This window comes from Triticum dicoccoides, chromosome 2A, assembly GCF_002162155.2.
Source record: "Triticum dicoccoides isolate Atlit2015 ecotype Zavitan chromosome 2A, WEW_v2.0, whole genome shotgun sequence".
Taxonomy (NCBI): Eukaryota; Viridiplantae; Streptophyta; class Magnoliopsida; order Poales; family Poaceae; genus Triticum; species Triticum dicoccoides.
In genome coordinates, this window is record NC_041382.1 from 521,314,874 (window position 1) to 521,329,024 (window position 14,151).

A 14,151-nucleotide genomic window follows, 5' to 3' on the forward strand; every position below is an offset into this window, starting at 1 on the left:
TTCTCACACAACCCCACGTAGGTGGTGTACGTATACAAGAAGAGAATAGGTGCACCGTGCACGTACTCACGCTTCGTGCCCAGCCACACCCGTGCTGGTACACGGTGGAGCTCATTTCTTTATGAAATGGCAGCCCACGTGCTAATTTGAACACATGTAGTGGTTGTTTACCTAGGGAGGTCGTGTACCACGCGTGCACAAAACAAAGTTCGACTTGACGCATTGCCGCATTATTTTTAAATAAAGTTATATCGCTCAATGGCACGTACACAGAATATAAAACGATTTTTATGAAGAAAAAGGTAGTCCGCTCACTATATACAATGGAGCCTGCCTGCCTGGATTGTCGCTCTTCAGAGTATCTCACACAAGGCTGTGGTGGCCTCTCTCTCTCATGTTGGTCACTGATCCAGCCGCATCCTGTCCACCGGGGGAAAGGGAGGAAGTGCATCGTTTCTCCGTTCGACGGCGCTGAGGCAGCACGTCCCGATCTGCGGTACACGCCGTTCTCTCTGACCAAGCTCCGGCGCGGCAGGGCCTAAGCCACCTGCTCGCAGATTCCGCCCGCCGCCGCTCACCTAGTTACATCCCGACGACCTCCAGGTATCCCCTCCGGCCTTGCTCCACTGCCCGTCTTCCCACGTCGTTGCATGTGGATCTTCCATAGTTCTTTGCCCAAAATGTAGCTCGTCCGGCGTACTTTCCATATTGCATTCTCGTCCTCACACCGTTTTAGACAAACACAACTGTGTTGTTACTTCCCTTAGGACAAGGAATATGCTTCTTTTTTGTCATCGCATGTGTCATCATCTGTTATTGGCCAGTAATTGTTTCCTTTCTACCTCTTTTTTGCAAACAGGGCTATCCATTTCACCTCGTTGCTATTGCGACCTTTTTGTGAACTGCACAAATCACTTTTTTCTTAAGAGTGTTTTGTGCGGTTGTACTAAAATGTCACACGGGCAACGTCTCTACATTTCAGTGCGGCTGCACAAAGGGAGATTGGTTTTGCTCTATCCTCCTCATCCAACTCCGAGCCTAATCTTCTCCAACTAGTTAGTCTTAAGAGAGACTGCAAAGGTGACCGACTTCTATTTGTGTGTTTATTGTTTCATCAGAAGTCCTCTATTATCGTAATCACACTTAATATCTTTGGAACAGGGACGCTCAGCTCTATTTTAGTTGAGCTGCACAAAATGATCGGAATGTTGCATGCTCCAGACAACTACTTTTTTCCCAACATGCCTTGTTGATTTAGACAGAGCTAGGGGGACGTTGCTGCCAATGAAAGCATGGATCAATTTTAATTTAACACCTTCTCACAACTCTGTCTTCAGTTGTGATGTAATTATTAGCTCTGATCTGCTAATAATTGACATGCATTAGCAAGGAAGTTAGTTTTTTATTGTTTCCGAAAGAGCATCGATGGCAAGACACGCGAAACAAAAGCTAAAAGCTCACACCATTGTACAATTTCATGTCGCTAGAAAATTATCTGTATAGTACGTCAATTATGTAAACAAATGATGGAAGCTTGATAGCATTGCCAGAAGCCTCTTCATCATCCGGGTCCATGTGCCATGCACAAAATCATACTCCTTCGTTCCTAAATATTTGTCTTTTTACAAATTTCAAACGGGCATATTTTAGAGTGTAGATTCACTTATTTTGCTGCGTATGTGTACTCCCTCCGTTCCTAAATATTCTATTCGTCTTTCTAGAGATTTCAACAAGTGACTACATACAGAGCAAAATGAGTGAATCTACACTCTAAAATATGTCTATATACATCCGTATGTGCCAGTCCATTTGAAATCTCTAAAAAGACAAATATTTGAGTAGTCACTCGTTGAAATCTCTAGAAAGACAAATACTCTGGAGTATATTTAAGAACCGAGGGGGTAGTGCACAACCGCATGGGAGACTCAGCCCGGTCATTGCGCCGCATTAATAGTGAGTAATGAGAAGTGAAATCATAAGCTCCACCTTTCCCACTGTAAGTTGCTCTGAAGAAGCAACCATCAATATGCTCTTCTTTGAATCCGCTCATACTACTCCATCTATCACTGTTTATACAGCGCGCTTCAGAAAAAAGAAAAAAAATCTGTGGGACCAAGGTGACTAGCGATCGGCCTGAAAAATAGCATTGGTGGTTATAGCATGGCGTCTATTACTAGAGGGAATAATGTGTACACACATGCATGCACTTGCTCCACTCCGTAGTAGTACAGTACATGGAGAGAAAATTGTGGACTTGATTGCGGTTACCACGCCCTAATTAATTGAGCATTAAACCAAACGCATCTAAAGTCTCTCTAGTGGTGGAAATGCATTAAGAGAAATGCATCATAATGAAGTGCGCCCTGTAAACTGTGACAGAGGGACGAGTAGTATGAAGGTGCAAAACCAAGTACGCGTATGGCCAGTCGGTCAACGCACGTCCTCTTGGCATATCACTGACATGTGGGACAGGAGTGTGAGCAAACCGATCTCAATTGATGGCAAAGAGCCAACCCGCCGTTCCTTGAGAGAGACGAGGGGGCTGTTTGGTTCTCAGCCTAAGGTTGCCACGTCTAACCTTAGTCATGCCACAACACCTTAGGCATATGTTTGATTTATTGCCACACTTGTGGCTTGCCACACTTTTCTAGTTATACGGCCCACAAGTCATAGGCTCAAATTTTTGCCAAATCTTGCCACACTTGTGGTGGCCATTTTGTTAGCCACACTTTTTGTGGCAGCCACAGTTTGCCTAAGATTAGTTGTGGCAAAGTTAGTCATGAACCAAACAAGCCCGAGGAGCGAGAACACACAGACGGGCTCGCACGGAGGCCAAGATATATTCGAGCATGGTTGGTTGATCGATATCATTCATTACATGTTGGGCAGCCGTTTTCTGCCCTTCTCCGGAATAAACGTGTACTTTATCAGAGATAAAAAAAATAAGAGTACAAACGCTCCACCACGCGGTTCTAGTAGTAGTACTACTCGTACTACTGCGCTTGGCTCTTCGCCTCTTCGTGAAGTCGAACAATGATGGTACTCCGCATGTTGGGTACTACAGTGTATGCCTCTCACAATCTGACACTGAATGGACTGATGCATGTCCACCAAGGGTAGGTTGCATTAGTCAAAAGGCGTAAGTGAGCTTCACCTTGTCCTACAAGCTTCTCCTCATTCTGCGAGTTGACGGGACACACCAAAAAGTAGTGCTAGTCCATACTCCCTCCTTTCCGGTTAATATGGCTTCGAAACTACTACGCAGACGATACTTGTTCGGACGAAAGCTGGACGATGGTGAATCCATTGGCATGTCGTAGTTTGCTCATAGGCATGGACGGCTTGATTAGCACTGTCGTGCAAGAATCGTGCACCATGAGTCATCTGCATAGCAGCGCTCATATGGCTTAATCTTTTTTGCGGGTAAATGAGAGAGCTATATTCATATATAAGCATTCTTAGGATGATCAGCCAAGACACTGGTCACTAGGAAGCAAGGTACCCCGCAAAGAAAGAAGTAGGAAGCGAGGTGTTTCATCAAGCCAGCTCTCGGCCACATTCAAAGTGCAGCAAGCACAGTTCGCACAAAGATGCGCCGCAAGGTTTGCTAACCTGTTTACATGTTGAATAACAAAAAAAGAGGAAATATTACCGAGCGCTACTATTTGTAACAGGATATGAGCCAGAATTAAGCGATAATTGTGGCGAGTGTTCCATGCAATCAATTTCCATTATCACATGCGAGAACCCTTGAAGAGAACCAAATGTGTTGAAGATTGCTTTATCACATTTTAAAATTATAATAAGAGTGCAGACACTCCTCCATACGGTTCGTACTAGTATAGTACGTACCTTTATAGACTATAGTAGTAGTACTAGTAAACTTTGCGCTTGGCTGTTTGCCTATTCGGGAAGTCGAACAATAATAGCACTAGTAGTAGTATAGTGTATGCTTCTAGCAATCTGACACCGAATTAACTGTTGCACGTCCACCGCCTGAGCGAGAGAGAGCTTGCATTAGTCAAAAGTTTCTCCTTGTCCTGCAAGCCACTGCGCGCAAGCTTCTCCCGTCCTGCAACCTTCTCCTCATTCGGCAAGTTGACGGGACACATCAAAGTAATGCTAGTCCATACTGCCTCCTCTCCGGTTAATATGGCTTAATTTCAAATGAGATAAATACACTGTCTGTCACTATATATTTGTAAAAATACGGTCAATGGACTTCATAATACACTCATTGCACTCAATATATATTTTTTCCGGTGTTTATATGGTCACTAGCTCACCCTGACTGAGTATGTGTGTGCATGCACGTGTAGGTTGAGCACTTGAGTGTGACCGTGTGCGTTCCGTCGTGTGCTCGGACATGCATGCATCAGGGCGTCGCGCGCATTTTTGCGTCCATGTGTACGTGTGACTATTGCATACACGTAGGGGGAGTACGTGTAGGGGCCACTAAGGAGCAGTAAAATCACACAGTAAGTTAGTCGGAAGAAGCAACCATCATTTCACTCTTGAATGACACGTACGCAATATAAAATGGTTGATATGGAGAGAAAAAGAAAACCACTATATATACACTAGCAGGAGCCTAAGCTACAAGCCTGCTTGCTTAGGTTGCTCTCTTCACAAGCATAGAACGACGAGCCTGATCCCGCAGCTGGGGGAAGGGAACAATGTTCTGTGCAGACGCGGTCGACATCGGCGAGGGAGAAAACCCACAGTCGGTGCGTCCCAATCGGGGGTCACCGCAGCATGGGCCGATGCCGCGTCCCAACCGCCCTTCTAGCTACAGCCCGACGTCCCAGGCAGTCCATCTTCCTTTTGGAGCCGGCTTGCTCCACTGCCGTAGCTCCATCTCCATGTCGATCTTTCTCTACTTCTACTGGCTTCTACTTGTGGTGAGTTTATGTCTCATGAACTAGTGCCAGTACTATTATTCTAATCACACTTCTTCAATATCGTTGCCATCAGGGATGCTCAGGTCGATTTTAGTGGAGCTGCACAAAAGCATCGTATGATCCGAGGGTCCCAGCCGTCTTTCTTTCGACAGGTTCTACCTGGCCAGGAAATTAAATCATGTTTAGGGTTTAGGGCTTAAGTCGTAGTGACCCCATCAGTAGTTTTTCTTTTGTACACGCTCTCACAACTTTTTTTTTTAGTTGTGAAGTAAATATTGGCTATGATCCGTGAATCATTGAGATGCATCAACATGTGTGTTAGTTTTTCTTTGTATTTGATGGAATTTTGTAATGGGGCAACCTTGGAATAGGAATGAAAATGGAGTGGAAATTTTCCATTTTTCCGGAGGAAAAATGGAAATAGAGAGAAACCAACGTTTCGTTTCGTTGGATCGTGCCATCGAGCAAAACCAACGTTTAAATCACATCTGTCGTGCTCGTGTCTCACCCTCCTCCATGGCTCGACCCCACACGATCGCTCGGCATGCCACTCACCGCAAACCGAGTATACGATAACTTTCCCGCTTGCTTGTCGATGGATCGCGCCATGGAGTACTAGCACTACTGGAAGAGATTGACGAGTTGGGGGAGGACAGCTAGCTGTAGCACGGACTCCCAAGAACTTTTTACATGCATGTTGTAGCGGGCTATTGCGACCTTTGAACGCGGAGCAACCGTGTGCACCCAGAAGCGGCGCGGGCGACGCTCTCTCGGCCGGCGCGCCGCTTCAATGCCGGCGCCAGTGAGAGGTCGCGTCCGCTCTGGCCGGGCATGAATGCGGCACTGACTATTTCGGGCGGGAAGCATGCGCGGGTGATGAAGAGGGTTCGGGTTGGTCAGGACCGGCCGTGGCAGCGGTCCGGACGTGCACAAGCAAGAGATGTTGTACGATAATATTGCTGCGTATATAATTAACAACGTAAATAATCTGCCAGTTGGACAAATATGATTGGAGATGGAGATGGAAATGGAATTTTACGTAAACACGGATATGCATGTCTATGTCTATGTGTGTGTGCGCGACGACTCTTGTGACCTGGAAGCAGGGGCGTGTTTTTGATCGAGTTTTGTTTCTTGGTACGTTAGAAAATCAGTTTGTCTAATTCACATCTAGATGTTATTTAAGGATATCACATCTAAGCTCCCACAAGTACATAATGTAGCAACAAGAAACAAAAAAAACTAGGAAAAAAAATAGACCACAAATAGAGTGGACATCAACTTAGGGTTTGCACTCTCCACACGCTCGCCGCACTACATATATGTTACACGCTGGAGGCTCAGCGTTCATTTGCTAGGGTTTTCTATATTCACAGTCTCTCACCCTCTCTTCACCAGATCTAAACAAGACTGCGTTGGCCTCTTCTCTCTCTCCCCTCCTCATAGCTGGTGAAGGAGGCGTCCGTATCCCGTCGCACCAGGAAGGGGAGGAGGTGCAGCGTTCACTCTATTGCCTTCGGCGAGGGAGGCAATCCACTGCCAGCTACGTTGTTCTCTTTCACCCAACGCTTGTGCGGGAGGGCCACCGACCCCTTCTTCCTTGCTTCCGTACGTAGTGTGGGCAGATCCGGTCTCCGCCGCACGCCTTGCCACATCCCGACGACCCTAAGGTATAAGTTTCTTTGAAACCGTCGTTGCTCTAGCTGCATGTGGATCTTTTTCTAGCTGTAGTCGAATCTAGGTCTTGGTTCAAAGAGGAAAGAATGGTGCGGTGGGCTGGAGCAAGAATCTAGGACGTGGTTCAATGAGGAAAGGAGGGGCGGAAAGTAGTATAGACTGGCTATCCAGCCGCTTTGTAGGTCGAAAAGGGAAAAAGGGGGTAACCCAGTACACACATCTGTAAGGAACCGATCTATTTGTTGAAAAGGGAAAGAAACTGGGGGGTCGGGTAGTTTGTGCAGGACTAGATTTGCTGACCTCACATAGGAAGAAGGTTCAAAGAGAACAAATATGGGACCAGCGCATATATGCTGCTTAGCTACATACTCTGCATCACCCATTTATACATGTGGATGCACATGGTGCTGGCATGTCCCATACAACTATTTTGCTGTTGTTAATCTAAGAATGCCGCCGGAAAATTGAAGCAATGCCACTGTTAAAAGTAAATTACATTTTTTAACGAATGTTGTTTCAAGAAAATGTCTCTGTTAATATGAATCAATGCAACCGTTTTAGAAATGCTACTGTCCTACTTTGTTTTCCATCCAAGATAAGTTAGATGCTTCTTTATGTCACCGTTTGTTTCATCCTCCTTTATCGGCAAGTAATTGTTTCCTTTTTTGCCTCTGTAAAAATAGGGGTATCGATTCAACTTGTTGCTATTGCAACATTTTGCTTCGCTACTCGAAACACTTATGTTTTAAGAGTGTTTTGTGCAGTTCAACTTGAATGTCACACCGGTGACTTTGCTTAATTTTGGTGGAACTGCACAAAAGGAGATCGAGATTTGTTTCCAGTCTTCGTATCGATTCAACTTGTTGCTATTGCGACATTTTGCTTCGCTACGCGAAACACTTTGCTTGATTTCAGTGCAACTGTACAAAACGAGATTGGATTTCCTATTCGTGTTGGCAGATTCGTATTTTATCTTGTCCGTCTCATGAAAGGTCAGTACAGGCCTTCATCCACATGATTGTGTAGTGTGCTTTGAGATGTTGTGCTACTTGTATTGGTACTGTTTTAAATAAATGTTGAATTGAAGCTATTGTATTGCTGTCTTTTCCCATTAAGTAGTGAACAAAAATGGGACCAACCCAGACATGATGCTTGTTGCTTTGTTACAACAAACTCTGCCTCACCCCCTTTATAAGTAGATGGAAGCACATACTGTTGTTGTGCCCACTCTCCCCTGGAACTGTTTATGCTTTTCGTTAATCTAATGCCGTTGGTAAAATTAAGCAATGCCACTCTCAGAATTAATTAACTACTGAATCTTAGTTCAAAACTGCAACACTTGTTAGGAATGGTACTATCCTGCTTTGTAGTTCTTTCTACATATTTAACCAAGGTATTGTTAAGATAATGTCTCTGTTAAAATGAATCAGTTTCATTGTTTTAGGAATGGTATTTTTCTGCTTTGTCATTCTTTATACATGTTGAAACAAGGCATTGTTAAGATAATATCTCAGTCAATATGAATGAATCACACTGATGGAGAATTGCTACTCTCCTGCTTTGTTTCCCATTAAGATAAAGTAGATCAGTAGATGCTTTTCTTCTGGGAGTACAAGTCATCAACCGTTATTTCTCAGTAATTGTTTCCCTTATACCTATTGTTGCTTACAGGGATATCAAAATTAAAGCTCGGTTTTATTCTGACTTCAATTTTAGTTGAACTGCACATAAGGAGCCAATGTGTCCAAGGCAAACTGCTGCATTACTGGGTCCAGTTGGTCGTTCCACTTTGTAGAAAGAAGCAGTCACTGTTTGTGCTACATTACAAAAGGAATGACCGAGAAGCTTTACGGAGTATTATTAGACACCGGTGACATGACTAGTCTGCAGAGACCATTGGAAATTTAACAACACGTGGAGTGCCCTGGGCAAAAAGTGCCCAAACAAGTACAAGAAGCTACGACAGGACGATCATAGGCATTACATATTTTGAATGGGAAAAGCTTGTCAAAGTGTAATCGTTGTTGTTAGCAAGAAGACGTTAGTTTAATATATTGGAATTGGAAAACGTTGTCAAAATTTGCTCATTGATGTTAGCCAGAAGACATGCATTTGATATTTTTTGAGTGGGACGCCCTTGCTGTGAGCAGCATCGAGTGTTTTTTCCTATTCCCGTGTTCAGTTTAGAAGTAAATATTTACTCTGCTAAGATATTCCCGTGTTAACAGTTTGTTCTGAATATTGATTATGTAATGCCAGGCCTTGTGTTTGATTGCAAAGTTGAGCTTGGAATGTTGTGGCATGCGGCATCACGAGCTATTCACCGTGCCTCCTGAGAATAATGCTTCGTATTGTTTTGCATGTAGATCTAATGCTAGTGATTTGCTTGTTAAGAAGATCATCCTCTTCTGTTGTTTCCGTGCTTAAGAAGTTCATCGTCTGATGTTTCATTCATAGGCCGTGAAACCATATGATCTTCCGACCAACTCATGATATTAGGCCGTGATTGGATCGTCATTTTCCAACCAAAACCGTATGTAAAACCGACGCTTGTAAATTAAAGCAGATGGTCTCGGGCGAAGGCGCTTGGTTGGTCGATTTCGACTAGTAAAATATCGGAAGTACTTCACACACGATAAAAACGCTGAACGACACTCGGATGATTGCTAATCCAGTCGTTAGCTGCTGTTTCAGCCTTGCCCATGGATGGCATGATATGCACGTTGTGCATGTATCGTCTGGTAATGTCGTCCATATAGCAGTGCTCGTAAAATATACACTGGTCTCTCAAATTACACACGTAACCCGCTGGTTTTACTTATAGACCTCGGGCCCTCAGTTTCATTACTCCTGTATTTTACGCGTTGTTTCCGATGACGAGTAAATTACACTTGTATGTTAATACATGTTTGAAATAAACCAGAGCTCCCAAGCGCGGCCTTACCATTTCATGCCGTCTCATTTTCTCGAAGGTGCTCATAGGTGTCCGATGATCCTGGCTTCCTGAATGAGCAGCGGGTGATGTATCAGACCATCCGTAGGGCCCGCGAGGCCCTCTCCGTTGTCCTTCGAGTTGTTGCACTCGCCGTGCTGCCGAGCATTGTTAACATCATCAACGAACATGAGGATTCAGGAGATGACTTTATTTTGATTGGATGACACTAGGGACCCACTAGGGCCATAATCGTACGTACGCAAGTGCCTCCTTATTATGTACAAACATTTTTTTCTTTCTCCTGGTTTCCTGACATCATGGTCCCACACCATTGTCAACCTATGTAGTCAATATAAACGAGAGAATTGCACAAGGTGCGGCCGACAGCTGGGACCAAGCAGCTCGAGCAGTATTTGTGTTTTTGAGGCGTGAGCACTGCAGAGTTTTTCTTGGCGATGATTTCGTTGTTGTTCAGAGGAGAGCAGGGTATTAACTGGGCGGGCTGTGGCCCGTCTAGCCCAGGCCAGATATCCAGCCCAGATACTAATTTTCTCAAGATGAAAATGGCTAGCCCAGCTATACGTCTTTTTGAGGAATACCCAGGCAAGGCCAACTTGTTATTCTCTGCCCCGCTAGGCTGCAAATCTTTCCTAGGAGGGATGCATTAGGCTTAACAGGAAAATGGGCTTTAAAAAATAATAAATGAGATGTAATTATAAAAACTGGGCAGTAACTATAAAAAAATGCACCAAACACGAAGTTAGTTTATAAAATATTATTTATGGATTTTGAAAATCTTAAAGTTTCATTGTTGCGTGCGCAATGTTTCGTTGGATTTTTACGTAATACAAATTTATGTTTAATCTGACTAGAAATTTCGGGATAAAAATATTTCGGATCCCATCAAAATGTGGGAAATTTTATTGAATTCTATCTTCAATGGTTGGTTGAAATTATTAATTGTTGTCCTAGCTAGAAAATGGGCTGTACTTTTAACAAACTGTAAATGGGCTGTTGTAAATTCCATTAGAATTCAAAAATGGGTTGTACATTCTTACAAAACGCAAATGGGTTATAAGTTCTCTGCCACACACTTGTGGGCCTACTAAGTGATGCGTCCCCTAAAAGAAATAAGTTGACGCGTATGCAAGGCTTTGTCAACTTATTATAGTCAACACACGGTTCTAGCAGCAGTGGCCGTTGGATGTCTGTCCAACGGATGTCGGGCTTCTTCTTCAATCTCGGATATTCTTAGCTTCGGCCGCAAAAAAATGATTCCTCCCCCTGACATCTGGGGCGCACCGTTTCGGAGGCTGACCTGTGGGCCTACTAAGTTGGAGAGTACCAAGGGCTTTGTCAACTTAGTCAATATAAACGATTCTAGCTTCAGTGACCGTACGATGTCCATTCAACGGCCGTAGTGCTTCTTCAACCTCTGGTCTTCTTGGTCCAGCCGCCCAAAGCAGCGTCGGTCGTGCCGCCTGCTCCTGCCTCCCGTGGCCGGCTGTGCTGACGCGGAGGCCTCACCGCCCCCATACTACTCCCACCGCTGGTCAGTCCATCCCTCCACTCACCCACACCCCCTGTTATTCTGCGGCGAAGGCAGCCTCACACCGCAGCCGAACCAGTGAACACTTGAACTCCTGTCCGCATGGGCATCCACTGCCGCATCTTGCTCGGCTCCGTGTCGTCCCCTTCCTAGGCCTCGCCGTCGTCCACCACCATGGTGCTCTCGACGCGGCGTGGTCAATGTGGTCAACGACCGACTTCCATCGGAAGAGTACTATATGTGGAGAGGCTGATAGCTGGGTCCACGGCAGCCGCAAGGAAGTGCCTCCTTATTACGCGGAAAATAATTATTCCTCCACCTGACAGCGGGGACCCATCGGACGGGCCACCAGTATTTTGCGAAAAAAATCGTTTCCCCCTGACTGCTGGGACCCACCGGATGGGCCACCATATTTCTCGAAAAAATGCCCCCTCGCTCTTAGCTCGGACCCATCGGAAGTGCCTCCTTATTACACACAAAAGAAATGAATGCTCCCCTGGCTAGTTGGGTCCCACCTTGGTGGGAGGCTGACTTGTGGGCCTACTAAGTTGACGGGGACGAAGGGCTTTGTCAACTTAGTCAATATGAACGATTCTAGCTCCAGTGACCGTACGATGTCCATCCAACGGCCGTAGTGCTTCTTCAACCTCTGGTCTTCTTGCTCCAGCCGCCCAAAATAGCGCCGGTCGTGCCGCATGCTCCTGCCTCCCGTGGCCGACTGTGCTGCCGCAGAGGCCTCACCGCCCCCTACTATTCCCACCGCTGGCCAGGCCCTGCGGCGACGGCAGCCTCACACCGCAGCCGAACCAGTGAACCCTTGTACTCCTCTCTGCGCGGGCTTCCACTGCCGCGTCTTCCCCGACTCCGTGTCGTCCCCTTCCTAGGCCTCGCCGTCGTCCACCATCGTGGTGCTCTCTGCGCGGCGTGGTCAACATGGTCAAGGAATGACTTCCATCGGAAGAGTACTGTACATGGAGAGGCTGACAGCTGGGTCCACAGCCACAACCCAGTTTTTTTGTGATTTGCCAAGTAAGTCACTTTGTCATGCCTGTTGGGCTGCAAATCTTTCAAGACGAGGAGAGCTTTCATTCGGCTGGCCGAGAAAATGGCCCATTAGTAATGAGAAATGGGTTGTACATTTTTAAAACACGTTAAACCGGCAATTAGTTTCAAATATCTTTTTGTCATTTCAAGATTTTAAATTACATTATTTTTTATGCATGGAGAATTTGTTGGATTTTATATTGATATACATTTATTTTTAGAATCAGTTTGAATGTGAGTCGAAATTTCGGGATTAAAAACAGTTCGGACCGCACCGAAATATGCAAAATTTCGTATACTTTTTTAACCGTGGCCACAATATGGGCTGTAATGCTAACAAAAAGAATATGGGCTCCAAAAAAACCTTAAGAATTAGCAAATGGGCTATAAATTATTAGAAATAATGGCAGATAGGCTGTATGCTGTTTTCCACAGATTTGAGGCTTTCCTAAAAAAAAGGTTGACACACAAGCACTGACTGTTGGATGTCCATCCAACGGCCGTCGTGCTTCTTCAATCTCTGCCCTTCCTGCTCCAGCCGCTCAAACAAGCGCCGGCGGGACTGCTTGCTCCCTCCTCCTCGCGGCCGGCTGTGCTGCCGCGCAGGCCTCACCGCCCCATCGTACTCCCATCGCTGGCCTAGCCATCCCTCTACTCACCCACACTTGTTGTTATTCTCCGGCGACGGCAGATGAACCAGTAAACCCTCGTACAGTCGTACTCCCCTCCGCGTGGGAAACAACTGCCGAGTCTACCCTGCCTCCGTATCGTCCCCTTCCTAGGCCTCGCCGTCGTCCACCGCCGTGGTGCTCTCGGCGCGGCGTGGTCAATGTGGTCAACGACCGACTTCCATCGGAAGAGTACTATGCATGGAGACGCTGACAGCTGGGTCCACGACCGCAGCAAGGAAGTGCCTCCTTATTACGTGCAAAATAATTATTCCTCCACCTGACAACGGGGACCCACCGGACGGGCCACCGTATTTCGTGAAAAAAATGTTTCCCCTCTGACTGTTGGGACCCACCAGCTACACCTTCGCATGCAAGGAAGTGCGTCCGGGCAAAAAAACAAAACGATTCGCCCCCCTGACTGCTAGGACCCACCAGCTGCATCTTCGCACGCAAGGAAGTGCCTGACAGTCGGGACCCACCTGGTTGAAGCGTATGTAGCGTTCTCATTCTGGTCGCGAACGTGTACGTACATATATACTGGTGGATGTAGAGGCGCGCACGTGTCGTAGTAGAGGTGCGCACGTAGCATGTACATGTACGTACAGCGGCGAGGGTGCAAGAAAGAAAATACGGCCACATATGTGTACATACGGGCGGGGTCTCGAACGCCTACTCGCGCATACGTACGGCGAGGGCTCGTTGACAAGGCTGGGTCGGAACGGAGAAACAGCGTCGTCGTCGTGTTCATGGGGAGGCAACGGAATGCGTCGTGTTCATGGGGAGGCAACGGAATGCGTCGTGTTCATCGGGAGGCAACGGAACGCGTGGGAGCCAACCAACTGGGTCAGAACGGAATGCGTGGTCGTGTTCATTAGGAGGGCTTGGTTGGAACATGCGATGGAAACGAGGCCTGGCATACCGCAGAACAGAGGAAACGGCCTTGTGTTCAACCGGCCACGTTCGAAACTGGATCCTGTTCATCGGGAGGGGTGTGGCGTACCGCAAAACAGACGAAACAGACCTCCTACGGTCGAAACGGGGGTCATGTTGATCGGGAGGGGTGTGGCATACCGTAAAACGGACAAAACGGACTTGTGTTGGAGCGCTACGGTCGAAACGGGGGTCATGTTCATCGGGTGTGGTGTGGTGTACCGCAAAACGGGACTCCACGGGATACTGTTCATCTCCATCGTCGACCTCCTCCAGCCTCCACCGGCTCCTATTCATCCAGCCTCCAACACGCGCTACTCCACCGGCTACTATTCAACCACCCCTCCACCGTCTACTGTTCATCCAGCCCTCCACACCACGGGGTCCTGTTCAACCACCCCTCCACGGGCACCCCTCCACCGTCTACTGTTCATCCATCCCTCC